General features: G+C 50.1%; 1 long non-coding RNA gene across 1 annotated transcript in view; it reads right to left on the bottom strand.

The window, feature by feature from the left end:
* Window positions 1–749: 749 nt before the first annotated feature.
* LOC138990261 (uncharacterized) overlaps window positions 750–26,872 on the bottom strand; it is a 54,042-nt gene continuing 27,919 nt past the window's right edge. Inside the window, exons 4-5 of the long non-coding RNA XR_011466380.1 lie at window positions 9,040–9,211; window positions 750–2,994 (exon numbers count right to left, since the gene is read on the bottom strand). This is a non-coding gene — a long non-coding RNA (uncharacterized lncRNA). The remainder of the gene's footprint in view (window positions 2,995–9,039; window positions 9,212–26,872) is intronic.

Here is a 26,872-nt window from a genome sequence, read left to right on the forward strand (position 1 = left end):
GTCAGGATGATGGAGATGACTGCAACCTCTCGTACTGAGGTTCTTGAGCTCTTCCCCATGAGGAGCTTTGTCTGAAACCTGCGCCTTTCTTCTTCCCACCTGCAGCAGAAAGAATAAGGCTGTTGTTGCAAATATGATGTGATTTCTCTTACAGAAGGTACCTGGAGCAGGCAAATACATGGAAATGGAGAATGGAAGGGTGGGTGTCAGGGGTAGGGAGGGGCATGGGGAGTGAGCCTTTAATGGAAGCAGACTTCATGCGGGGAAGATGGGAATGTTCTGGATGTGGACGGCGGTGACAACAGTGTGAAGGTGGTCAGCGCCCCTGAGCTGGACGCTTAAAAGTGGTTGCAATGGTAAACGTTATGCTATGTGGGTTTTACTACAATAAAAAGGTGAAGTAAAGCTATTGCCTAATCTAAACTCGGGGCATGGAGCGATGCTGTGTCTTATGGTGTAAGACTAAGAAGCTATTGTTTAGTCGCTCAGTCATGTCCTACTCTCTCAGTACCCCATGGACTGTACCCCACCAGGCTCCTCTGTCCATGGGATTTTTCCAGACAAGAATACTGGAGTGGGTTGTCATTTCCTTCTCCAGGGGATCTTCCCAACCCAGGGATTGAACCCTAGTCTCCTGCACTGGCAGGCGTATTCTTTACCACTGAGCCACCTAGGAATCCCAAGACTACGAAGTTACCAGAGACAAAGTTTTTAAAGCATCATTTAGTACCAGAAAGCAGATGGCTAGATAACCAGGTAATCGGACCACATGTCTGTAGGTGCTGGCTCCCTCTCCTGGCAACAGTGGCCTGGAGAGTTCTGAGAACATAATGTGATGATTCATCTCCGAGACGAAGCCCTTTCTGGCAAGCTAAACCTCTCTCCTCCTGGTCTACCTTTCTAGAATCACACAGAAAGCAGTAAGAAAAATGTGCACGCTAAGTTGCTTCAGTCGTGTCTGATTCTTTGCGACCCCATGGACTGTGGCCCACCAGGCTCCTCTGTCCATGGGATTCTCCAGGTAAGAATATCAGAGTGGGTAGCCATTCCCTTCTTCAGGGGATCTTCCCAACCCAGGGATTGAATCCATGTCTCTTAGGTCTCCCGCATTGGCAGATGGGTTCTTTACCACTAACGCCACCTGGGTGTTCTTAAAAAAGAGAGAATGTTCAGTCCTTCCCCCAGAGTCCACGAGCTTTGATAAGAAAATACAATAGGAAAAATACCAACCACTGTTCCTAGCTTGAGCTCACAGAACATCATTTTCATTTGGGAGCTCTACTCCAACCAGAACAGAAACAGGACCCTGTCTTCCTGTGGCCCTGAGGCTCCAGCAGGGCAAGATGGTCCTCTGATGGCCTGTCCAACACTGGCCCAGCATTGCTAGGGGCTCCGGGGATAAGGGAGGAAGCCAGGACAGAGGGAGGAGGGATGCCTGGCTCCCAGACCACCCAGCACCTCACCCGTCCTTATTAGATATAAGGAATTTGGCCCAGGACAGAGAGGTTAAGTCCAAAGTCACATGCTTTCGTTAGGTAGGCGGTGGCCCTGGCTGGGGTCAGAACCCAGCCTCTGGGTCCCTCATCAAGACTGCGTTATCCTAAGACTTGACAGTCAAGACGCCACTTGATGATGGTTAAGTCTAATTAACTCCCACCTGGAATAACTGAACTTTTGTGCTGCTCATATTTGTTTCTTTGATACTGAGTGTTTGCTCAGGTAGAGTAAACTTTTTAAAGATATGGAGCAGGGTCAGAGGCCTTGGTTTTTACACAGTGATAAGTACGGAAGAGTGGCCATGGCTTCGCAGGTTCATCTGACTAAGGAATCAAGTTTTTGTGGATCAGATTATCCTCCCAAACTGCCTCCCTTGTGTTTGGCCCAAATGAAAAAAAAAGAAACAAATAATTATTGAGGCCTGCCAAATGCCAGCCTTGCCCATCATCCCCCTAAATTCTCATGGAAACCCAGGGGCATCATATTCGTGTGGGTACAGGTGGGGCAGCTGTGGGCTGAACAACTAGTCCTAATTCCCTCTCCTCCAGCTGAATCTGGGTGCAGAACTCAGCTGACATTTAGGCTGCATTATAAGGCTTCCCTGATAGCTCAGTTGGTAAAGAATCTTCCTGCAATGCAGGAGACCTTGGTTCAATTCCTGGGTTAGGAAGATCCACTGGAGAAGGGATAGGCTACCCACTCCAGTATTCTTGGGCTTCCCTTGTGGCTCAGCTGGTAAAGAATCCTCCTGCAACGCTGAAGACCTGGGTTCAATCCCTGGGTTGGGAAGATCCCCTGGAGAAGGGAACGGATACCCACTCCAGTATTTCTGGCCTGGAGAATTCCATGGACTATATAGTCCATGGGGTCGCAAAGAGTTGGACACGACTGAGCAGCTTTCACTTCACTTCAGGGCCTGGTAGTTAGCGCCTATGTGTAGCATCTCTTGAATGAATAACCCAGCTCTTGATCCATCTACCCATAACATCTGTACTCTTGCCCCTCAACCGTATCTATTATCTTTCGTTGGAAGGTGACATATAGACCTTAGAGATTATCCTCAGGCTCAAACAGCAGGGTGACAATTGCAGTCAGATGGGAGCTAAAAACACCTGATGAAGGAGAAAAATAAGCAAAACTAGTTTAACGAATCATTAAAGCCGATGGAGTTTAGGGAGTGGGAGGGGTGTTGCACAAGTAACAGCTAACTGTGTTGAGATGTCACATTTTTGCACAATGAAGAGACAGGAGAAAACCTGCGTCCTGGAGCTGTCCTTGCCAAAATCACAACGGGGAGGACCAAGAAGGCTGTCAGGCCAGCAGAGCAGCATGGACGGTGTGTAGACCAGAACACCAGGGTCCTCGGGAACCTCTCCCGTGGCTTCCCCTTCTTTCCCACAAATGGCTGTTGTTGTCATTCATTCGATAAGTCGTGTCTGATTCTTTGCAGCTCCATGGACTGCAGCACGCCAGGCTCTTCCACTAACAAGACAGAGTCTAAAACAGAAAGGAGCCTAATGAAGATTCTGAAACCTCCTCCCAGCCTAGAGCTCTCTGTGTGCTGCTCCCTGCCCTCCCGGCACAAGTGACTTCTGTTTACAGGCTCTGGGAGGACCAGACCTTCCCACTGAGGTTTATGGCTGCATCTTTCCATCAAGCTGAGAAATCATCAATCAGGAAAAGCTACCTGGAGCTCCTGGCCCCGTCAGACATTCCTTTCATGTCTGCCTTTCCCCCCATTCAGTTGTTTATATCCTCAGCCTCAGGAAATCTTGGAAGTTACTCCAGCTAAAGCAGGCTGCACTGTGCCAGCAAAATGCAGTCGGGACCTGCTGACACAGGGGCTTGGCCGTGATCCACTGCCCTGGGGTAAGACTCTACTTTTGTTCTGAAAGTGGGGGGATGGAGAAGGAGGTGGTGAAATCAATACCTCGCACTTCTCCTGACTGGATGGGAGGTGTGTGCTTTCTTTTCCACCCTAGATGTTGTTGAAGCTGTTTATTGAAAGGTTGTGCAAATATGATCAGTCGGCTCCAGGGCCATTAATAATCTGCTGGACAAAGCCGGCTCCATTCCGATTGATTTTGGATTTCTGAAAATGTCAGATTTCTTGGAACAGAGATGAAAGCCCAGGAGGCGTTGGCCCCGGCGCGTGAACTCTTTGCCTCCACTGGGACTGATCCAGTGGGTTCTGGAGGTTGAACAGCGTGATGCTGCCACGAGCTTGCTGATCTGCATGGGTCCGAGGTTTTGCAGCAGCGCTGGAGGGGGAGGAGGCATCACAAACAAATACTCGACGTGTCAAGACGCCAGGGCACAGCCTGCCTGGTCTACAGTCCAAGAGTGTCATCGGCCACAGTATCACGGAGGAGGCTCACTGAGGTTGCTCCTGTCTGCAGGTCACTCTGCCCATGTCATTCCTCCCCTGGGGCTTTCCTGGGGCTCCAGGGACATAATTTCTGTGGTGCGTTTGTTAAAGCCCACATTTAGAACAAAGCCACTTGGGATGTAAACTATGTATGGAGGTTCCCTAAACACTAAAAATAGTTACCATATAATCCAGCAATCCCATTCCTAGGCATATATCCAGAGAAAACCCTAATTCAAAAAGATAGTGCACCCCAGTGTTTATAGCAGCTCTGTTCACAGTCAGTAAGACATGGAAACAAACTAAATGTCCATCAACAGAGAAATGGATAAAGAAGATGTGGTCCATACATACAGTGGAATATTACTCAGCCACAAAAAGAATGAAATAAGGCCATTTGCAGCCACATGGATGGACCTAGAGATCATCATACTAAGTGAAGTAGGTCAGAGAAAGACAAATACCATATGATATCATTTAAAAATGAAATCTAAAATATGACACAAGTGAGCGTATCCATGAAACAGACACACAGACGTAGAGATCAGGCTTGTGGTTGCCAAGGGGGAGGGAAGGATTGGGAGTTTGGGGTTAGCAGATGCAAACTATTATGTACAGAATGGATAAACAACAAGGTCCTACCGTATAACACAGGGAATTACATTCAATGTCCTATGATAAACCATAATGGAAAAAAACATGAACAAGAATGGATGTATGTACAACTTAATCACTTTACTGCCCAGTAGAAATTAACACAACATTGTAAATCAACTATACTTCAATAAAATAAATTTTAAAAATAAACAGAACAAAGTCATTTGCAGGTGAACAGCTCCTATACAGACTGACATGAGGGGTCGCCCATGTAGACGGAAGAGCTTCATGGATGGCCTATAGGAAGAAAAGTTAACCTTTTTTTTTTTTGGCCACACCGTGTGGCTTGCAAGATCTTAGTTCCCCAACCAGGGATTGAATCCTTTCCCTGAACAGTGAGAGCACAGAGTCCTAACCACTAGACAGCCAAGGAATTCCCAGGAAAGTTATTTTTAATGAAAGCAACATGTAAAGAAATAATAAGTGAATTTAAAACTAGTCAGTTTAAAACACATGGTGATGGAACAACTCAGAACTCTAAAAGAAGTACATGTTTTAACACTCATGTTAAAGTTGAAAAAAACAAAACAAAAATATAACTTTTTTTTCTTAGTTGTGCTATTCTACTTAGTATTTTATTTTCAAAAATAAACCCTGGTGTTTCATGCATCTTTGAATCTACCTAGGACATTATGTGGAGAAGGCAATGGCACCCCACTCCAGTACTCTTGCCTGGAAAATCCCATGGACGGAGGAGCCTGGTGGGCTGCAGTCCATGGGGTCGCTAGGAGTCGGACAGGACTGAGCGACTTCACTTTGACTTTTCACTTTCATGCATTGGAGAAGGAAATGGCAACCCACTCCAATGTTCTTGCCTGGAGAATTGCATGGACAGAGGAGCCTGGTGGGCTGCTGTCTATGGGGTTGCACAGAGTCGGACACGACTGAAGCGACTTAGCAGTAGCAGCAGCAGCAGGACATTATGGGGTGAAAAAACCTTTTAAATGGAAGACAGAACACTCAGGATAGTGTGGGAAAATCTGTGCCTAGTAACCATTTTAACCGTTTCTGCTTTGAATGGCTTTACCTTGGGAGAGCAATCACATCTGGCTCTTTACCAAATCGGATTCACTTTGAAAACCAAGTTGCAAACTGAAAAGTGTTGCATGGGCTGGCAACCTAGACTTTTTCCTCTCAATAACTTTAATACTTCCATACTTCTGGATTGGGCTTCCCAGGTGGCACTAGTGGTAAAGAATCCATCTGCCACTGCAGGAGATGCAAGAGGCACAGGTGTAGTCCCTGGGTTAGGAAGACCCCGTGGAGAAGGAAATGGCACCCCACTCCAGTATTCTTGCCTGGAGAATCCCATGGACAAAGGAACCTGGTGGGCTATAGTCCGTGGGGCCACAGAGTCAGACACGATTGACCATGCACACACACATACTTCTTGATCAGCTCAAAATGCTATTTAAAAAAAATCATGGCCACGGGGTGGGAGCAGGCAAGGGGGGTGTCGAGGAAGCCCCGGGCCGGTGTCAGTCATCTGCTCCAGCTTGGTCCAGTTGAGCCCAAACCCACTGGCAGTTGCCCCAACAATTCATAAAAGTGATGTCAATTAGCCAGAAAGAGCATGGCTTTAATATATCTTGTGGTTTTATGCTGCAAAAAAATTACAAAGAAGAGAGTTCCTAGGGAACATGTTTCAGCTTCGTGGGTAAAGTAGATAGAGACTTGGAGTAATGCTGAAAATGCTAGCAAACTCCAGTTTAGGGACACGCATTGCCAGTGAGTCAGGAACACAGGGGTTTTCTCTCTAAACATCTTCCAGACGGTGTCTGGGCCCTTGCTGTGACCTCAAGGGGCCCTCAAGCCATCCATACATCTGGATCTGTGGATGCAGTGGGCAAAGGGCTAGAATGGGCGTGAGAGGAAGTCATGGGGAAAACCGAATTGCAAACGAAGAACACATCTGCTGGGTTGTCCCACAAGGATGCTTATTCACAGGATTAGTTAGTAATTCTACCATCCCATCCTTTAAGGGCCTCTCAAAGTCTCCCCTGAGAGATCATCTTAAAGGAGATAGGGCCAGGAATGATCACTTTACTCCAGGCTCAGCTGTGCCATGCTCTATCAGGAGGCGTAAGAAATCTGGTCCATTCTTAAACATTGATAATTCTATGATCCAGAGAAAATGTAGTGGTGTCTTAAACTTGCATTGCCCTGCCTTTGAGAGTTGTAGACAATCACAGTGTATTGTTTTGTGTTAAAGTTAACCCAGAGGCATTACAAGCTAGAAATGGGAACTCACGAACCAGATTCTAGTACATGCCTTCCAGGAAGTGCTTCCTGGGTGTATGGGGGTGTGGCAGGCAGTTTTTCTTGGGTCTGCTTCCACCCACATCACGGATAGCAGAGGTGGAGAGGGTTAGAGAGCTGGGCTGTCCTTTGGCCACCTCCCTGGCATACCTGGCCCAATGCCTGCACTGATGCCACTGGGGTGAGGCCACCCTGGTGCCACTGACCCTGGGGCAGAATGACGTGGCTAAATGCAATAGCCTCCCTCCCTGTGTGCACTTTATTAGGGGACTGGAAACCTGACATCCCAGGACCAGGCAAGAGTCGAGACCCAGAAATCTCAGCCCCAGAGAGCTACCTGCAAGGGCGCCTCCACTGGCCCAGGAGGGACAGGCCAGCCCTGAAGATGGAACCAGAAGCAGACGTCAGCTCAGGATGGCAGGGGTGGGTGGGCAGCCAGGATAGACTGGGGAGAGGGGTTAAAAGTGAAAGTGTTACTCGCTCAGTTGCGTCTGATTCTTTTCAACCTCATGGACTGTAGCCCATCAGGCTCCTCTGTTCATGGGATTCTCCAGGCAAGAATACTGGACTGCCATTTCCTTCTCCAGGTGATCATCCTGACCCAGGGATCGAAGCCCTGGGGAGGGGCGGGGAGCTTATGATTTAACCCAGGGATTATTGGGGCAGCCCTGCTCCCCACCCCCCCTGAGGGTGGTGCTTGCGATGGGCTGCATCACCAGCACCCAGGATGGGTCTCCCTGGGACATCTTATCAGTGACGTGCATATTCCAGAAATTGTTAAACACAAAGGACAAATTATGGACCATGGGAATCTGGAGGCCTTGGTCAGGACAGGAGCAAGGCCTCACTCTTCCGCATCAGCGTCCCTGAGATTCCTGAGATTCCTGCCTGGAGGAAGGAACAACTGCCTGGAGGCAGGAGGCGATTCCTGGAGGACGACGTCACACGGGACTGAGACAAGAGCCCCCGTGTCTGCAGCGGGGCATCCACACCCCCAAACAGCAGCAGTGTCGGGGGCAGGGGAGAGTCTAACCTACAAGCTCGAAGACAGGTGGGCGGGCCAAGAGGGCCAGTGACCACGCAGCTCCAGAAAGTCCCGGCGTCCAGCAGGGCAGGGCTGCAGCAACGAAAACAAGGGACGGGTCGTTCCTGGTAGTGCAGTGAGTAAGAGTTCACCTCCAGTGCAGGGGATACGGGATCAATCCCTGGTCCGGGAAGATCCCCGGAGCAGGGGAGCAGCTAAGTCCGTGTGAACCCAGCACACCTACAGCCCAGACTCTGCAACTAGAAGCCACCTCGATGAGAAGCCCACACACTGCACCTAGGGAGTAGCGTCTGCTTGCCCCCACTAGAGAAAGTGTAAGAGCAGCAACAAAGACCAAGTGCAGTCAAAAACGAAGTTAATTAATTAATTAAAAAAAAAAAAAGTGGCCAACACATCCCCTCAAAATAAAACGGCTATCTGAACTAAAATGTTCCTCCTGACTCACTCGGGAGGTCAGCAGGCCAGACATGAGCTACTTTCCCACCGTGAACCAGCATATGAATGACTCCGAGGCCCCTGACCATCCCTGGCTTTAGGGGCAGCCTCATCCAGTTCTCCTCCCCCGCAACCCAGGTTGACAGGCCTGGTCCCTGCACTTCACTTCTTGGGGAACAGCGACACTTGCTGGCCGTCATGGTTACTAGGCGCCAGTGCTCGGAAATTAAATGGCCTCTTTCCTCCTTATGTGAAAGCTCTGTGTGAGAGTGGTGTCAGTGTGAGCATGACAGAGACTATACCCTGCTCCACCCTCTGGGGGGCACTTTCAGTCTCCTAAGCAGCAAACATATCTTAAGGAGTGTCCATGTCAAAGTATCCTTCCCCCTTCACCCTGCACTGAGGGTGGGAGAGTCTGGGCTTGTGAGCGCGCACACACACGCAACTTGATGTTAGAGACAAGAAAGGCACAGTGATGGGGCCTGGAAAGGTTGTCGAAAAGGGATATAAGGAACTTCCCTGGTGGTCCAGTGGTTAAGACTCTGAGCTCCCACTGCAGGGGTCGAGGGTTCGATTCCGGGTCAGGGAACTGAGATCCCACATACCGAGTGGTGTGGGCCCCCCGCAAAAAAATAGAATGAATCTCTTCCCAGCAGAGCCAAGACCCAGACACAGGCCCAGGCCACCTGCTTGGTGAGTTAATGAGGGCATCAGACATGGGTCTCTTCAGACATGGGTCAATCCACACATGCAGAGACCTCACTGCTTCCCAGCTCACCGGTTAAAGAAGGGCTCAGGTGTCTTTGTGAATCCTCTCCTCCCTGCTCCTTGCCTCAGGGCAGGCCGGGGCAGGCTGCAGAGCTGGCAGAGGAGCCCAGCTGTGAAAGATGAATTCATGGGTTCATTCAGGAAATAGTCACGGAGTGTGTCTACAGTCCGGGCACCATACGCTGCGAGAAAAGCAGAGAACACGATCAGTAATGCAAACGTGAAATATGAAGGTTGCCCATGTTGCAGATGGGAGAGAGACCGACAAGAAATAAGGGACAAAGGTGCTTCCTGAAGTCATGAAGGAGGTGACACCTTAGTGACGCTTTTACGTCGAGGGTGCAGTGTGAAGGACCCCTTAGACTGGTGGCATGTGGATGCATTCATGAGAGTGCCCCTGAGGAGCCAGCCAGGAAGGGGAGGACCGTTCCCGGCAGGGGCCGGCAGGGCCACAGCCCTGTGAGGGGACCGAGGGGGTGCGGGAGGAGGGAGGGTCCATCCAGGCCAGAAGGCTACCTGTGCAGGTGTCGTCACGGACAGCGACATTTTATCCTACAGAAGGGGGCACTTCCCTACAGTCCAGGAGAGAACAGGTGTATCAGAGTCATGTTGCTGAAGTGGCATTTCCTCTTCAGAAAAGAATGTTTTGCCCAAAATGAAAAACAGAAATGAATATAGCTTTCCCAGGGGCAATGGCTTACTGTAGAGGAAGTAATTTAGATACTGTGTTTGGTTTTCAAATCACAGGCAGATTTTTATTAGTAAGAGGAGAGGGACAATCTGGCTTCACCAAGATAGGTGATCACAACATGCTGACTGCACCGCCAGGTGGGGCTATGGACTCAGAAGTGGGGACTGGTCCAGCCGGCGGCCGGGAACCTGGGCCCATCTTTCCCAGAGGGAGGTGAGCTGCCTTCCTTCTCAAAAAAGGCACAACAGATGTTTGCTTTGCTTTCTTTTCGCAGAACCTGTGCTCTTTCCTCCCCCTTTCATATTATCTTGTGTGCCGGGATCTCCTACACCCCAGCATTTGGTCACTGGGCCAGCATGTCCCTGTGGGGAGGAGGGGAAGGACCGCAAGTTCAGGGAGTTCAGCCCTGGTGGTGCTCCTAACCAGAGCCTGCATGTCTGAGGTGTGAGGCTGGGGCACAAACTCCATGATGGAGACATAGTTCTCTAGGGATCACTTATTCAAATACTGGAAGGACCGATACTGAAGCTGAAGCTCCACATTGGACACCTTATGTGAAGAACTGACTCACTGGAAAAGACCCTGATGCTGGGAAAGATTCAAGGCAGGAGGAGAAGGGGACGACAGAGGATGAGATGGTTGGATGGCATCACCGACTCAATGGACATGAGTTGGAGCAAGCTCTGGGAGATGGTGGACAGAGAAGGCTGGCATCCATGGGATCGCAAAGTCAGACATAGCTGAGTGACAAAACAATAACAGGGATAACTTAGGAGATGGAGGAGAAGCAGGGGTCGTCTGAGTCCTTAACAAGCCCGGGGCAGTGCCAGCTGAGCCAACATCACGGACTCCAAGAGGACGGCCTGCTCCTGGCCCCAATGTAGACAAGGAGCCTGAGGCTCAAGTCGGTCATCCAAGGCACAGACTGGCTCCTGGCACTAAATGCACAGCCAGAAGATTTGCTTGCTGTGAAGTCAAGGGCCAACGGCGCCTTCCAGGTGAGCACAAGTGAGGATGCTGTTAAGTCAGCTGCTGCTTTCCTCTAGTTTGGAAAAGGAAGATGAATCTGGTTCCAGACAAATTTGGGTTTGGTTTGGCAGGAGGCAAGCTTTTATTCCCTGGAGTGTTTTAGGAAGTTTCACAAGAGGTTAAGTGTTGAAGAAAGGATAGGAGACGGATGGGGCGGGGCAGGCAGGAGGGAGGCCCAGCCTGGACCAGGGCCTGGATGCAGGACTGGACATGGGACAGCTCCGCAAGGCCCTCCCCAGCACAGCGAGCAGGACACCCAGGGAAATGCCAATAGCCAGCAATCTTCTGCCACAGGCGTCCTGCAGTCATCTGCTCTGTCATGTCCTGCTGTTTTGGGATCTGTGGCCTCTGAGGCTTTGAGTTTTCCACCTGGACTGGCATTACAGAGACCTGCTGTGGTTAAAGGAGAAGCTAGCTGGGCAAAGAGGGCAGGAATTCTGCCCAGCAGTGGGTGGGTTTCAGACAGTAGATGGCCTTGGACACCAATCAAGACACTGGGGCTTCAGAAACAGACTCACAGGTACCAAAGGGGAAAGGGGTGAGTGAATAAATCAGAAGTGTGGGATTAACAGATACAGACTACTCTACATAAAATAGATAAGCAGGGACTTTTGTGGTGGTCCAGATGCTTAGATTCCGAACTCCCAATGCAGGGGGCCTGGGTTTGATCCCTGGTCAGGGAACTAGATCCCACATGGGGCAACTAAAAGAAGATCCTATATGCTGCAACTAAGACTTGGCACAGTCAAATAAATAAATATTTTTTAAGTAATAAAAAATAAAATAAATAAGCAATAAGGATTTAGTGTATAAAACAGGGAAATATATTCAATTTCTTATAATAACCTATAATGGAAAATAATCTAATATACATTTACATACAAAACTGATTCACTTTGCTCTACACCTGAAAGTAACACAATATTATAAATCAACTGTGTGTATGTGTGTGTGTGTGTGCTCAGTCTCTTCAGTTGTGTCTGACTCTTTACAACCTCATGGACTGTAGCCCGCCAGGCTCCTCTGTCCATGGGATTCTCCAGGCAAGAATACTGGAGTGAGCTGCCATTTCCTTCTCCAGGGCTTCTTCCCACCCAGGGATCGAAACTGGGTCTCCTGCGTTTCCTGCATGGTGGATTCTTTACCAGCTGAGCCATCAGAGAAGCCCAAATCAACTATACTTCATTAAAACAAAGAGAGGCACTGGGGTTTTCATCCTAAGCCATGAAAGGGCTGGTACAGGGGAATAACATGGGTTTTCAGAAAAATAATCCAGGGGCAGATTTAGGATTGATCCACAGACTGGAAGCTGGGTGGCCAGAAAGATTATGGGACGAGTTGATCGCTTGTGATTTCCTGTTTGCAGCTCCCTCAGACTGGGATGTCCCTTCCTGCCCCGCCCTCCCACTGCCCCCTACCTGGGGACATGCCCCTTCATTCCAACAATCCGGCTAAGGCTCTTCTCTCTGGAAACCTCCCCACCCCCAGCTCCCAGGCATGGCATCTCCAAGCAAAACCCATAGAACTGAGCTTGTATAACAGCGCTTTGTAGAATGGTAACAGTTTGAAGACAGGGGGGGTGTTTTCTCCATTTTTATAACCAGCACTCAGCTCTGCTTGTGATAAACTGTGACGCTAAAAGAATGATGAGGGATGAACAGGGAGCAGCTGGGTGATTGAAGGGATGAACGCGCTCCTTGGAGACAAGCCCCGGCAGAGTGACCCAGGACGTTTGGGTGAGGACTCGGGCGTGTACAGGGCGCCCTCTTCCCCTTCTGACCATCCTCCCAATCTTGGTGGAGCACCTCTCCGTGTGGACGGGTCTCGTGGGCAGGAACGCTGCAGTGGGGAGTGGGTAGAATTGTTAAGAGAGAGAGTGTGTGTGTCTGGCTGCTTGCTGCCCAAAAGCCAATAAACAGGCCAGCCTGGTGGAAAAGAAAGTTTGCTTTATTTCAGATGTCAGCAACTGGGGGGCCCGGCGGGGAGTAGACATCTGTCCAAAGACTGACTCTCCCCACCACCACCAAGCAGAAGGTAAGAGCTTTTATAGACGTGGTGTTGGGGTGGGGGCTACATGCAGAAACAGGCACAGCCAGCTCTGACAGTCATCTTCCATCGCTCATCAGTGGTCTGTCCAGCATCACCTTGGTTGTTTCAGGTACAGTTAATCTTCAGTTCCGGGGTCCATTTGTTCTGATTTCTTTGCGGCCAATTCTTGGAATTGTGGCAGCTCTTATCATGGGTACAGTCTGGTCATCAAGTAGTTAACTTCACCTGGGCTTTTAGTATGTATAAGACAGCTCACAGGATATGGCTCAGAATATTATCTATAGCCTTTGAGAAAGAACTAAAGGTCCTTGACTATTCTTAATGACTACGTTATTATTATTTAGTCTTCTTTGACTGTTTTCCTTTGTTTCCACAGTTCTCACTTCTCTGATGAAACTTATTCTCTGACTAAAGATAGACAAAAGGCATGCAGAGGTCATGGTTTCAGGGCAAGGACTGTAGGGTCCCGCTCCATCTCAGAATGCCAAACCCACCCAGGGCTTTCAGCTGCCCTGGAGGCCATGCTTTCCTCAGGACCCAGGGCTGTGGGTGCGTCTTGATGTGTCTCTTCTGTATCACCTTTGTGCCACAGGCCATGTGAGTTTTCGACCTCTGGACTTCATTGTTGCTGCTCTTTACTCGGTTGCGGCCTACTCTTTGAGACCACATGGCCTATAGCCCGCAAGGCTCCTCAGTCTAGGATTTCCCAGGCAAATGAAATGGGTTGCCATTTTCTTCTCCAAAATAGCGATGGAATCCACATCTCCTGCATTGCAGATTCTTTACCTCTGAGCCACCGCGGAAGGTGACTAGAGGTAGACAGATATAAATCACCGTTTTCACGTTGTATCAAACGTGCTTCTTATGTAAACCCTCCTTTAGACCCCTTGTCACTTTTATGTTACTGACTTGTCACACGTCTGACCGTTCTCCACCCAGTGACATCAGTCTGCATCGGCTAGTACCTGTGCTTTGCTCAGTGGACACTCCCTGAGCCCTGGAAAATGCAGTCCACATATGCATGCTTTCCTTCTCTGGGAAGAAGCAGAACACCCCAAAGGAGAAAGCTCACAACTGGAGGTGTTCCTAATAAGCGCAAGCACATGGCTGTTTCTCTGGTTGGCCAGCTTGAAAGCCTCCTGGTTCGGGAGGGGTCAGATAGCAGAGTGGTCAAGCCCTACCCCCAGCCCTGCTCATCGTTGACTGTCACCTTGGGTAGCTCACTTGACCTCTCTGAGCCTCAGCGTGCCCTTCTGTCAGGCCACGTCAGGGTCACACCTGCACAGAGACAGTGTGGGCAAAGCACCACTCCAGGAGCTGTTAACCTCCTTCTAAGCCCGCCTCTCCAGCCCTGCCTGGGGAGCTTGGTCCACAGCCAGGGAGAGGCCCTTCTGGTTGCCGCAGAATAAGGACTGAACAGAACTATGTGTGACCAGGTCTCCCTCCACTCAGCCTCTCAAGTGGGACACAAGGAGGTTCTCTGCAAATCTGCTAAGTGGTTTCTCAGATACGATCCAGCATGAATCACCATGTCTGGGACAATCCTGCAGCGACTCCAGCCTTCCTCTGACCTCCCAGGCTCTGCCGGGGCACGAGAGACCTCTCCGTGATGTTGTCCTTAAAAGGCCGGAGTCGTGCCTCCCAAATCCGCGTCTTGCCAGAGACACGTCTATCCTTCTAAACCCCAATGACCTTGTTTGGGGTTTCAGGCAGAACAACGTGAAGATGAGACAGGATGCCAGCTGGCCATGTGGTGTCACGGCGCTGAGCGTGGGGAACGTGAGAACCCAAGGACGCGGTAAATCTTTACTGAGCGTGTTACACTGAAGGCACAGCCCTTCACTGTGGCCCTCTCTGGGAAAAAATTCACGAATTCCCCAGCCAGTAAGTCAGCTTGTGTTTATCATCTGTGTACTTTTTAACCAAGATGGGTTATGGTTTCCTTTTGGGGTGGGTAATGCTAGCAACCCCGTGACTTTGGACTTATTCCATCTGGCAGAATAGCCTGAGTTGGGTTTTGGCTTCTTTTTTGTTGTTGTTGTTTAGTTGCTCAGTCGTGTCTGACTCTTTGGGACACCATGGACTGCAGCCCGCCAGGCTCCTCTGTCCATGGGATTTCCTGGGCCAGAACACTGGAGTGGGCTGCCATACCCTCTTCCAGGGATCTTCCCAACCCAAGGGGTCCAACCCGTATCTCCAGTGACTCCTGCAATGGCAAGTGGATTCTTTACCACCGAGCCACCTGGGAAGCCCTTTGACATCTTTGCCACCTGACAATTCACCCAGGCAACTATTTTACCACCTCTGGGTGCAATACCTGAAGCTGTGCACTCATTACTAAAATTCTTCCTTCATTCCCCATTTCCATGCAAGGGAGGAGCCTGGCATGCTCCTTCCTTGGCACGTGAGACTGATTCCTTATCTTGCCTTCCTGGCTGCAAAGATCTTTCCTCTGACTGAGACTGTGCCCCCAAGACACACAACAGGGCAGCTGGCAGCGTCGGCCTCATGGACACTTCCTGCTCACCCTGTGCCGTGCACTGGGCACACGAGTGCTCCGCATTTGTTCACACTGAGGGTGAACTAAAGAAAGGCAGTGCTAGTGAACCTCTGGGTTCCCAGGCTAGTGGGGGACAGTTGTCACCCAGCGTGGCGCCCTGATCTGGGTGAAGCACAAGCTGGACTCAAGATTGTCAGGAGAAGCAGCAACAACCTCAGATATGCTGATGACACCACCCTTATGGCAGAAAGTGAAGAGGAACTAAAGAGCCTCTTGATGAAAGTGAAAGAGAAAGTTGGCTTAAAACTCAACATTCAAAAAACTAAGATCGTGGCATCCAGTCTCATCACTTCATGAAAAATAGATGGGGAAACAATGGAAACAGTGACAAACTTTATTTTCTTGGGCTCTGAAATCACTGCAGATGGTGACTACAGCCATGAAATTAAGACATTTGCTCCTTGGAAGAAAAGTTATGACAAACTTAGACAGCATATTAAAATGCAGAGATGTCCTTTTGCCAACAAAGGTCCGTATATTCAAAGCTTTAGTTTTTCCAGTAGTCATGTACGGATGTGAGTTGGACCACAAAGAAGGCTAAGCACCGATAAACTAATGCTTTTCAATTGTGGTGTTGGAGGACTCTTGAGAGTCCCTTGGACTGCAAGGAGATCAAACCAGTCAATCCTAAAGGAAATCAACCCTGAATATTCACTGGAAGGATTGATGCTTAGGCTGAAGCTCCAATACTTTGGCCACCTGATGGGAAGAGCCGACTCATTAGAAAAGACCCTAATGCTGGGAAAGATTGAGGGCAAAAAGGAAAGGGGGCAACAGAGGATGAGATGGTTGGATATCATCACCGATTCAAGGGACACGATCTTGAGCAAACTCTGGGAGATAGTGGACAGAGGAGACTGGTGTGCTGCAGTCCATGTGATCACAGAGTCGGACATGACTTAGTCACTGAACAACAACACGGTGTCCTGACAGGGAGCATACGACACTCTATCTTAGGGTGCTGGGCACCCCTGGAATCAGGGAAAGCTTCCCAGAAGCTCTCTGCCTTGGCCCCAAACTTGAGCAGCAGCCCTTGAACCTTGAGGGTGCCTCTCCCCAAAGCCTGCCCCTACCCCTGCAAAGAGACTGTGGGGTCTTGCAGGCAAGCCAACAGCCCTCCGTCTGGGCCCCCTGTGGAGGCTCCACCTGGAGAAGCTGAACACCCACAAGGTGCCCAACATGGTGCCTGCCCCAGAGCAAGTCACCAAAGTGAAACTGTTTTCACTAAAGGACTTTGATCAGAAAATAACGGGCTGCATGCTGAGGCTGTGGGCACTTGCTTACCATCCCACAGTCCACGCTGGGGAGCTGGGAGTTCAGGGGAGACAAGGGTAGAGCTAAAGGAGCCACATGACAGGGACCCAGAGATAGCGGGCACGCTCCCCTTGTGGACACCGGGATTCTGATAAAGGATTAGGATCCTTCCTTGCCCACGGTCATTTCTTGCAGTTTTACTTTTACGATAGAATAGCAATGGTTGCCTTTCCTGTGGCAGGAAGTTTGTTTTTCTTTTCCTCTTATTTCTCTTATTCCTGTCTCGCTTTTCCTGTCCTCCAACCCCCTCTCCTTGTTCACTTGAAATTAAATGGAATGAAAAGAGGCATCTTAATCTACCAGCTCTGAGCAAAGGGAAATTTGCATCTCTTCAGTTGCTCCTAATTATTCATTTCCTTTCTCTCTTCCCCATCTCGAAAATAATTGCTGCGTGAGTCATTTTCCCTAGATGAGAACTGGAAGTGGCCGGGCTGTCGGCAGTGACTGAACTTTCTCCTCCAGAATCTTCAGGGTGGGTGAACTTTGATGGAGCTGTCCTGACCGTGGCCTAGTCCCTACAACAGGAGGGGCAGTGGGCGCACAGAGCAGTGCTCCTTCGTCAGCATGTAGTCGTGTCATTATTGTTTTTATATTTAATATTTATGACCTGCTCAGAGTATATGTGGGGCTTCTCTGGTGGCTTAGATGGTAAAGAATCTGTCTGCAATGCAGGAGACCCGGGTTCAATCCCTGGGTTGGGAAGATCCCCTGGAGGAGGAAATGGCAACCCACTCCAGTATTCCTGCCTGGAGAATTTCATGGACAGAGGAGCCTGGCAGGCTACAGTTCATGGAGTTGCAAAGAGTTGGACACGAGTGATTGACCAACAGTTTCACTACAGTATGAAGAGTGAAAGTAAAGGTAGTGGCACAGTTGTGTCTGACTCTGTGATCCCGAAGATCACTATAGTATATTTGGTGTTAAAGTGGAGCTCTAAAAGTTCAAAGTCAATAATGACAATAATCCCTCATATTTGTCATCAGTAGTTTATGATTTGGCTTCACACACATTTACAGATTGTGAAGTTTAGTGACTTGATCAAGTGGCAAAGCCAAGAATAGAACTCCCCTCCCTGGAAGCAGCTCCCAGCTTTCTACGTGCAGGTGGGTGGCGCAGAGGGACTCTCTGGACTCCGGAAAGGTGGAGCAGGAAGATGAGGGAGCCAGGAGGAGAAGCGGATGCAGAATTCCAAAACAAGAGTGGCTGGGACTTCTCTGATGGTCCCGTGGTTAAGAATCCACCTTCTAATGCAAGAGACATGGGTTTGATCCCTGGTCGGGGAACTAAGATCCCACACGCCACAAGGCAGCTAAGTCAGAGCACCACTAGAGAGACGCCCCTACACTTCAATGGAAGATACTGCATGCTACAACTAAGGCCCGATGCAGCCAAATAAATAGTACTAAATTAAAAAAAGAGTGGCTTGCCCTGAATATTCTGTTGGCATGGCCTCAGTGCCCACTCCTCCTCACCCCCTGGTCCCCACTGCCCCTTGTACTAAGGAGCGGTCTGCCTCAGAGCCCCAGCAATGCCTCTGCAACATTGACCCAGCCCAGCCTTGGATGCTGAGCCAAGTGCTTCCAGCCTCCTCGGCTCTGCCTTCCTTCGCACTGTAACTGCTCAATCCCACCTGCCAGGCTGTGCATGGCCATGATGCCCTCAAGAGATGCTCTCATCTGCTGACCCTGATCAGTGCTTTTCCTATTAGCTCTCCTCTCCTCAAACCAGGACTTTGGAGAGAAGTGCAGAATCCCAGGTCTGAGCTGTAAGGGATGGTCTCAAAGCCAGCTTCCCTCTGATTGCTGGAAATTTCATTACAAAATGGAGGGGGCTCTTGGATTTGTTTGAGATGAGGAGGAGGGTGTGGGCCAGGAGCGCACCTGAATTCTTAGAGGGTTGCTGTTTGGTCAACTGAAGAAGCCAAGGAAGGCAGGTGGATGTGATGGAGGAGGGTATATGAGAGACCACCGTTCCCAGAATCCTTGCAGACAAGACTGTGGATGTGGGCCATGTGGGGAGCATGAGGCGCGGGCTGCATTGCTGCTGCCCGCCAAGTCTGTCTGTGAGCACACCCACCCAGGCAATTGGCTTTTCTGCATCAGAATGAGCAAAGGCTGCCCCTTCCCGTGTCTGTTCACTAGCCCATGGATGTCCAGAGGCAGGGTGCCAGGCAGCAGTTTTGATGCTCTCGTGTGATTCAGGACCTAGACAGATGATTGTGAAGCAGGAGACTTCCATTTATAACCTGTTACCTTAAATGTTGCCATGATTCTATAGGCAATTTAATACCCTTTGCCAAATCCCTGTCTGATGAAACTCATCGAGAGGACTCTGTCCTCTGCAAGTCAAATCTGTCCATGCAGGATGTGAAGATCTCCAAGGTCATGTGTGCGTGGCATTGCAAAGAAGAAACTTCTAGATTAAAGAAGCAAAACAGACATAACTAAATGCAAGCTTCTGTCCTGGAGTGAGAGAAATGCTAGAAAGCTCACTCTTGGTCAACAAACAATTTGAAAATGAACAGTGGCTTAAGTTAAAATTACAGGTCTATGAAAATTCATGCACTTGATGACTTTGGTTATGTAAAAGAATATCCCTGTTCTTAGAAAATACACACTGAAGTATTTAGGAATAAAGGTTCTCAGTGGATGTAACTTACTCCCAAATGGTTCAAAAAATTGAGATGTGGGGAGAGGGAGAGAGAGAATGATAGAGCAATAGAGCAGATGAGTTAAAATGTTAACAGTATGTGAATCTGGGTGAAGGGTTTATTACTGTTCCTTTTATATTCTTGGTTTTTTTTAAATATTTTTTTATTTTTGGCTGCATCAAGTCCTAGTTGCTGCCCACAGGCTCCGGAGTGTGCAGGCTTCATTGTCCTGAGACACGTGAGATCTTAGTTCCCCAGCCAGGGATGGAACCTGAATCCCATGCATTGGAAGGCAAAGTCTAAACAACTGGACCATCAGGGAAGTCCCCTGCTTTTACTCTTCTTGTTTTTAAGGAGACGGTCACTCCTAGGGCCACAAGTGCTTCTTAAACGGGGGGCCTCAGCACCTCTCTTTCCCCAGCCCCAGCCCTGAATGTCCCTCCTGCCAGGTCCCCTTAGCAAGTCACTCCACCTCCCTGGGCTGGACCGGTGATGGATGGTCCCTTCGCTCCCAGCTATCCCATGTCCTCCTGCCCCAGGCTTACTGTGAGTCCCAGATGTGTCCTCACAGAGCAGATGGGATGCCCCTCACCAAGCTCCCCAGGGCCCGGAGTAAGGATTATGTTTTCCTTCATTCCCTCCGCCTTTCCTGTTTGCTTGCGGCTGTCAGAGCCACTCTCCTCCACTTAGCCAGGGAAACTGAGGTTATTGCATTGCCGTTTTATAGTGAGTGAAGGAATTAGATTCTAATAAGGTTTGTGTAGGAAATGAGTTTCTTAAGTACCAGGCTGAGCAGTTTCATATTGTAACTGAGGGAAAAGGAGCCTGAAAAATCATTAAACTCTCTTCTTAGGTAAAGAAAGATGAACCACAAGAGAAGGGCCATCCACTGACTCAGTCTGCAAAATTACCAGCGCCTGGGGGAGCTTCGGGTCCCTCCTGACAAGTAGAGAGAGGAAGTAAACACTTGTAATAATCTTTAGCAGCTGGACGTTTCTCAGAGACTGCTGGCTCCTCCTCCACGGAGCTATAATCCTTACTGACTACTAGACTATCCGCTCGGGTATTTGCACAAGTACCCCAAATTCAACTTGCCCCAAACATAATGTATCATCCCTTCCAACCCACTCCCCTGCTACCCACCCACCATGGGCCATCCAGTCCCCTGGCTGGAAACCTAGGAGTCACTGGATATTCTAGACAGTACCCTGGCCCTCATTAAGTGCAGCATCAGTTGCAGATGCCCTGCGGTCTAACCTTGAGGTTTAACCGTGGGGTCCACCACCCTGGGATCTAAATCTGGAGTCTACTCTGGGGTCCAACCCCGGGGTCTAACCCTGGGGTCTGCCACCCTGGGGTGTAACACTGGAATCTACCACCCTGGGGTGTAACCCTAGAGTCTACTCTGGGGTCCAACCCTGGGGTCTAACCCTGGGGGCCACCACTCGGGACTCCATGATGCCCCCCTGGTGCTCTACTCTCCGGCCAGCATTCTGACCCTCAGCACTTCTCACCTGGATCACAGAGTAGCGTCCTCACTCCTTGTCCTCTTTAGTCTAGTTCCTCTGCAGACAACCCTTTCTCCTGCTGCTTTTATTTTTCATGATTTTTAATATCTCATCTACAGGTTAGGAAACAAACACTAGAGTCACCAGTGCCCAGATGAAGAGAGAGAGAAGAGAGAAGGCTGCCGTTTCCTTAGAGGAGCCGTGCAGCCCCCAGCCCATGCATCCTCCTGCTTCTCCCCAGGAGGGAACCATGACCTTGACCCTGAGAGGGCTTTCACGTTTCTACACACAATCCAGAGTCAGATCCTGGAGTCCCACGCGACAGACCCAGCTGAGACTGTATGGATTCTCTAGGTTATTAGGGGAGGGCTGACATCTTTAAAGCATGGAGTCTTCAGTCCATGTACACTATGTCTGTCCTCCTTTCATGCTCAATACAGATCTGTACTGAAGTCTGGTAAATATTTGGTTATTTTCCCCCAAGTTGTTTGCTGCTGTTTTACCAAAAGGCAGTTGGTTTTAGGTTGATCTTGGATCCAGAAACCCCTAACTTATCTGCAGAACCTACTACAAAGCTTTTGAACAGCATCACCAAAAGTGTGTTCCTTTGTGGACAGGCGTTCACACAACGGTTTCGGGTTCTGAGTTCAAACATCCTGAGAAGGAGCATGGTTGTGTTTCTGGGGGTTAGACACCCCTGCCCTGGTGAGGGGCAGCCCTGTAGGGGAAGTGATCACCCAGGCGAGGCAGGGTTCTCTGAACCCCTCTCTGGGTCTGCACTGAGCTGGGTCCTGGGGGACCAGCCCTGCTCTTGGGGGTCTCCTTCCAGCCCGGTGGAAGCTAGAATTACTTATTCTTTGCCAGACTACAGGGGTTTCTCCTCTGAGCACAGCAAGTGCCCACAGCTTCCCTACTCTTTCCCCTGGATCCACTCCTGGGGTCCCTTCTTCCCTGTCCCTCTGGTGTCCTTTCCGTGTCTGGCTCTTCCTCTCCACAGTAGGTCCCAGATCACAGAGCCACTGAGGGAGCGGGGAACTCACCCCTGCCCACCCAGCTTCTGGTGAAGTGATTGCTGGGTGGAGCTTCATTCCAGCTGGTTCTGAGGGAACCTGGCACCCAGAGTCCTCATGGGAGGGACTGACCAGGCTCTGCTAGATTCTGGCGATCACACCCTTGCTCGCCTCCTCCGCATCTTGCTATCCAGCTTCCCCGGGAGCCGCTTCTCCAAAAGCTACCTGTCTCTCCATCTCTTCCTTCTGTTTCCCTTTTTAGTGAGACTATTTGGCCCAATCTGCATCTTCACCAGACACCCAAGTGGGTAGGAATCTCTAGGCACACGATTTATTGTCCAACTGTGATAGCAGAGTGCCCTCCCCATGATTCAGAGCAGGAACTCAACACAGGGGAAGGATAAGCCGACAGACCAAGCAAAGGGCCGCGGGGTGGCCAGAACCAGCAGTAGCAGGAGCTGGACCCCCACCCCCACCAGCTGGGAGGCAGGGCTGAACCCTCAGAGGGCCTGTCTGCAGGAGGTGGGGCCCCGGAGCCCACACCGCTGCTGCTGAAAGAACAGAAACCAGGCGGAGAGGTGGGAAGACGAGGCCTGACAGCAGAAAAGCAACAGGCCACGGACCAACTTCCAGCAGAGAAACCTGCTGCCCCAAGCAAGGGCATTTCTTTCCATTGAAAACACATCTGTGTTGAGAGCACATCCCTCCCAATCCAAGGGTCACACCAGAAAATCCAGGGTCAACCAGATGGCCTGAAATACTCAGATATGAGCAAGAGCAGCCATGACGTACAGAGAAGTCATCAGAAGCCCCTAACTGGACCCATGTCCCTGGATTTCTAAGACACCTGCAGCCAGGAGCTAACCCCTGTGACCTCTGAGCTCCACCAGGACCCAGGGACGCAAGCCAGGGTTCAGTGACCTCCCAGAGCTGAGCCCATGGGCTTCAGCCGGATGAGGGCCCTCCCCACCCCCGTGGGAACCCCTGCTTGGGGAGCAGCTTCAGGAGGAGCCCAGTCAGCTCTTCCTGCAGCCCCGGGGCTCTGGCAGCAAGAGAACCATAAACAGGGCTGGCGCAGCTGGTGCAGGGACTTTGTGTCGGGTCCCTGGGAAAAGAGGACTGGCCTCAGCATAGCAGGGTGATCTGTCATCATTTTCTGGGGGCTAATTATAAGCCGGAAACCAGAACTTTGCCAATTTTGCCCTCTCCTCTGAGGACAGCAGACAGCTGACAAAGGTTTCACTTTGGGCAAAATGGTCCGACATGCCGTGATCTAGATTTCCCGGCCTCAAAAATAAGATCAAATGATTTGTTTGAAACTGGGCCACCACAACACGGCGAGAGGTGCTGGACGAGCCAGGGGCTGGGGAACTGTGGTGTCCTGGGAGCCTGACAGATCACCCAGCTTGTCCTCTGCCTTCAGACAGGCACCTGCTCATGGAGTCTGCACGGATGCGGGGTTTTTCTCATCTTAGAGTCCTTCTAAGCAGATTTCACACTATTGTCAGTTGACTGTTTTTTTCATATTTATTTATACGGCTGTGCCAGGTCTTAGCTGCAGCAAGAGGCATCTTCAGTTGTTGCGTGCGAACTCTTAGCTGCAGCATGTGGGGTCTAGTTCCCTGACCAGGGATCAAATCCAGGCCCCCTGCACAGGGAGTGCAGAGTCTTAGCCACTGGACCCCCAGGGAAGTCCCCTTGTCAGTTGATTTTGATGGTCAACAGCTTGTTAAGAAATCCCCCCGCCTTGCTGTCCTAATTCACACAACCTGCACCCCTTGCACAAGCCCCGTCTGCCTCCTTAGCAGTCCTGGTCCTCACGATGCTGACCTATGATGATCTTCCTGTCACTACCCCAGGAGAGGGCCATGCCTCCGAGGCAAGAAGTCAACGTCTCCAGAGAAAAGACAAAATCCAAAGATCTCCGCCAGGAAAGAAAATATGGGAGGACAGAAGCAAATCTGGCTGTTGGGGCCACAGTCCCTCAGGACCCGCAGGCGCTCAGAGGACTCCCAGAGCACAGGAGTTAAGAAAGGCTTCCGTGTCACGGAGGAAGTGCAGGAGCTGGACCAACTGTCATCCACGGAAGGACCTCGGGGCGAGCATGTGACAGCTGTGACACTGCCAGTCACACATGGCTGAGTGTGCTTTCTGGTCCCCCGGGCTACACTCCGGACCCCCCACACCCACCCCAAGATGAGCATCCCCTCTAAACTTCTCTAGGGAGCGAGCTCTGATGGAAATTTTGAGCGGTACTGTACTGTAGCATTTGTTTTGTGGGACTGTTTGGCTGTCGTTCCTATTCATCTTGGGCTTTCCCAGTGGCTCAGCTGGTAAAGAACCCAGTCACTTGTGCTTGGTCGCCCAGTTGTGTCTGACTCTCTGCAATTCCGTGGACTATAGCCCTCTAGGCTCCTCTGTCCATCAGATTCTCCAGGCAAGAATACTGGAGTGGGTCGCCATTTCCTTCTCCAAAGGATCTTTCTGACCCAGGGATCAAACCTGCATCTCCTGCCCTGGAAGGTGGGTTCTTTCCCACTGAGGCACTTGGGAAGCCCAAGGCTACAGTCCATGGGGTCGCAGAGCTGGACACAACTGAGCACGTGTGTGCACACTGTTCACCTTGCTGGCCAGATGCTTCCTGGTTCTTCTCTCATCTCTTTGTTCATTCCCCAAACATTCACAGAGCAGTTACCGTGTGCTCAGGGTCAAGGACTAGCTGTGAGCACAATCTGCCTTGTCCCTGTCCTGCAGGAAGGTCCAGTCTACAGGGAGCAGATTCTCCTGTTCCTGAGCCTGTCTCCCTGCTGTCTACTCTCAGGGCCTTCTAAATGTGCGTGTGATCTCATGTCATTGTGAGACAGTCCTGTGTTCTACCTGCGAGGTGATGTTGGGAAGGTACGTGGTCCAGAGGGTCCCAGAGGGGTCAGTGGTGCTGCGTGGATGCTGAGCCACTTCTGGGCCAGAGGGATTGCTCACTTCAAGACTGGCCTGTTTTAAAACAGACATAACTGACAAAGGAAAATCCACTAGACTGCTATTAAAGTAGCCAGGTCCTCGCTCACTTGCCCTCCATGATGAGTCACAGTTAATCCCCAGACTTAATGAAATAGCACAGCTGGAGGAAGCCCCTGTTACCAGGAACATGAGTGATAAGGAACCTTGGTAATAGGACTGCACTTTCTGGCGCAGGACCAAGCCGTAGCCAGCCGGACTCCAGCCACTAGGATTGGGAGATCAGACCCATCGTGCTATCACTCCGACCCCACGGCTTGGTGCTATCCGGCAGAGACGGGGTAAGAGTTAAGCACACAACATGGAATGAAACAAGGCAGTGATCTTCCAGAGGCAGGCCACTCACAGGACACCCACAGAGGCGTTGTGCCTCGTAACCAGCCCTCCCTCCTAACCACCTCAACCTGTTCTCTAGAATGCAGGAAGAAGAAATTTTAACTACCCATGGGCCCTCTTACTCTTGCCTGGAAAATCCCATGGGCGGAGGAGCCTGGTAGGCTACAGTCCGTGGGGTCGCTAAAAGTCGGACACGACTGAGAGACTTCACTTTCACTTTTCACTTTCATGCACTGGAGAAGGAAATGGCAACCCACTCCAGTGTTCTTGCCTGGAGAATCCCAGAGACAGGGGAGCCTGGTGGGCTGCCGTCTATGGGGTCGCACAGAGTTGGACATGACTGAAACGATTTAGCAGCAGCAGCAGCAGCATAGACCCTCTATGAAGTGTTTAGAAAAAGATCAGGCATGAAACTTGCCTAAGTGTTACACGGAAGCCTGGATGGGAGGAGAGCTTGGGGCAGAATGGATACATGTGGCTGAGTCCCTTCACTGCTCACCTGAGACTATCACATTGTTAATCAGCTACTGTGCTGTGCTCAGTCACTCAGTCATGTCTGACTCTGCGACCCAGTGGACAATAGCCCACCAGGCTCCTCTGTCCATGAGGATTCTCCAGGAAAGAATATTGCAGTGGATTGCCATGCCCTCCTCCAGGGGATCTCCCCAACCCAGGGATCAAACTCAGGTCTACCTACTGCATTGCAGGTGGATTTTTTACCAACTGAGCCACTAGGGAAGTCCATTAATCGCCTATATCCCAATACAAAATAAAACGTTTTTTAAAAAGAAAATAGATACATGTGTATGAATAACAAAATCACTTTGCTATACACCTGCAACTAATACAACATGTTAATTGACTGTTGTGGTTCAGTTGCTCAGTCGTGTCAGACTCTTTGTGACCCCATGGACTGCAGCACACCAGGCTTCCCTATCCCTCACTATCTCCTGGAAATTGCTCAAATTCATGTCCATTGAGTCAGTGATGCCATCCAACCATCTCATCCTCTGTCATCCGCTTCTCCTCCCACCTTCAATCTTTCCCAGCATCAGGGTCTTTCCAATGAGTCAGCTCTTCCCATCAGGTGGCCAAAGTATTAGAGCTTCAGCTTCAGCATCAGTCCTTCCAATGAATATTCAGGGTTGATTTCCTTTAGGATTGACTGGTTTGATCTCCTTGCAGTCCAAGGGACTCTCAAGAGTCTTCTCCAACACAATTCAAAAGCATTAGTTCATCGGCGCTCAACCTTCTTTATGGTCCAACTCTCACATCCATACATGACTACTGGAAAAACCATAGCTTTGACTATATGGACCTTTGTTGGCAAAGTGATGTCTCTGATTTTTAATATGCTGTCTAGGTTGGTCATAACTTTTCTTCCAAGGAGCAAGCATCTTTAATTTCATGGTTGTAGTCACCATTTGCAGTGATTCTGGAGCCCAGGAAAATAAAGTCTCTCACTGTTTCCATTATTTCCCCGTCTATTTGCCATGAAGTGATGGGACTAGATGCTGTGATCTTAGTTTTCTGAATGTTGAGTTTTAAGCCAACTTTGTCACTCTCCTCTTTCATCTTCATCAAAAGGCACTTTAGTTCCTCTTCTCTTTCTGCCATTGGAGAGATATCATCTGCATATCTGAGGTTGTTGATATTTCTCCCGGAAATCAACTGTACTTCA

The sequence above is a fragment of the Bos mutus genome, chromosome 12 (genome assembly GCF_027580195.1).
Source record: "Bos mutus isolate GX-2022 chromosome 12, NWIPB_WYAK_1.1, whole genome shotgun sequence".
In the NCBI taxonomy this organism is placed as follows: Eukaryota; Metazoa; Chordata; class Mammalia; order Artiodactyla; family Bovidae; genus Bos; species Bos mutus.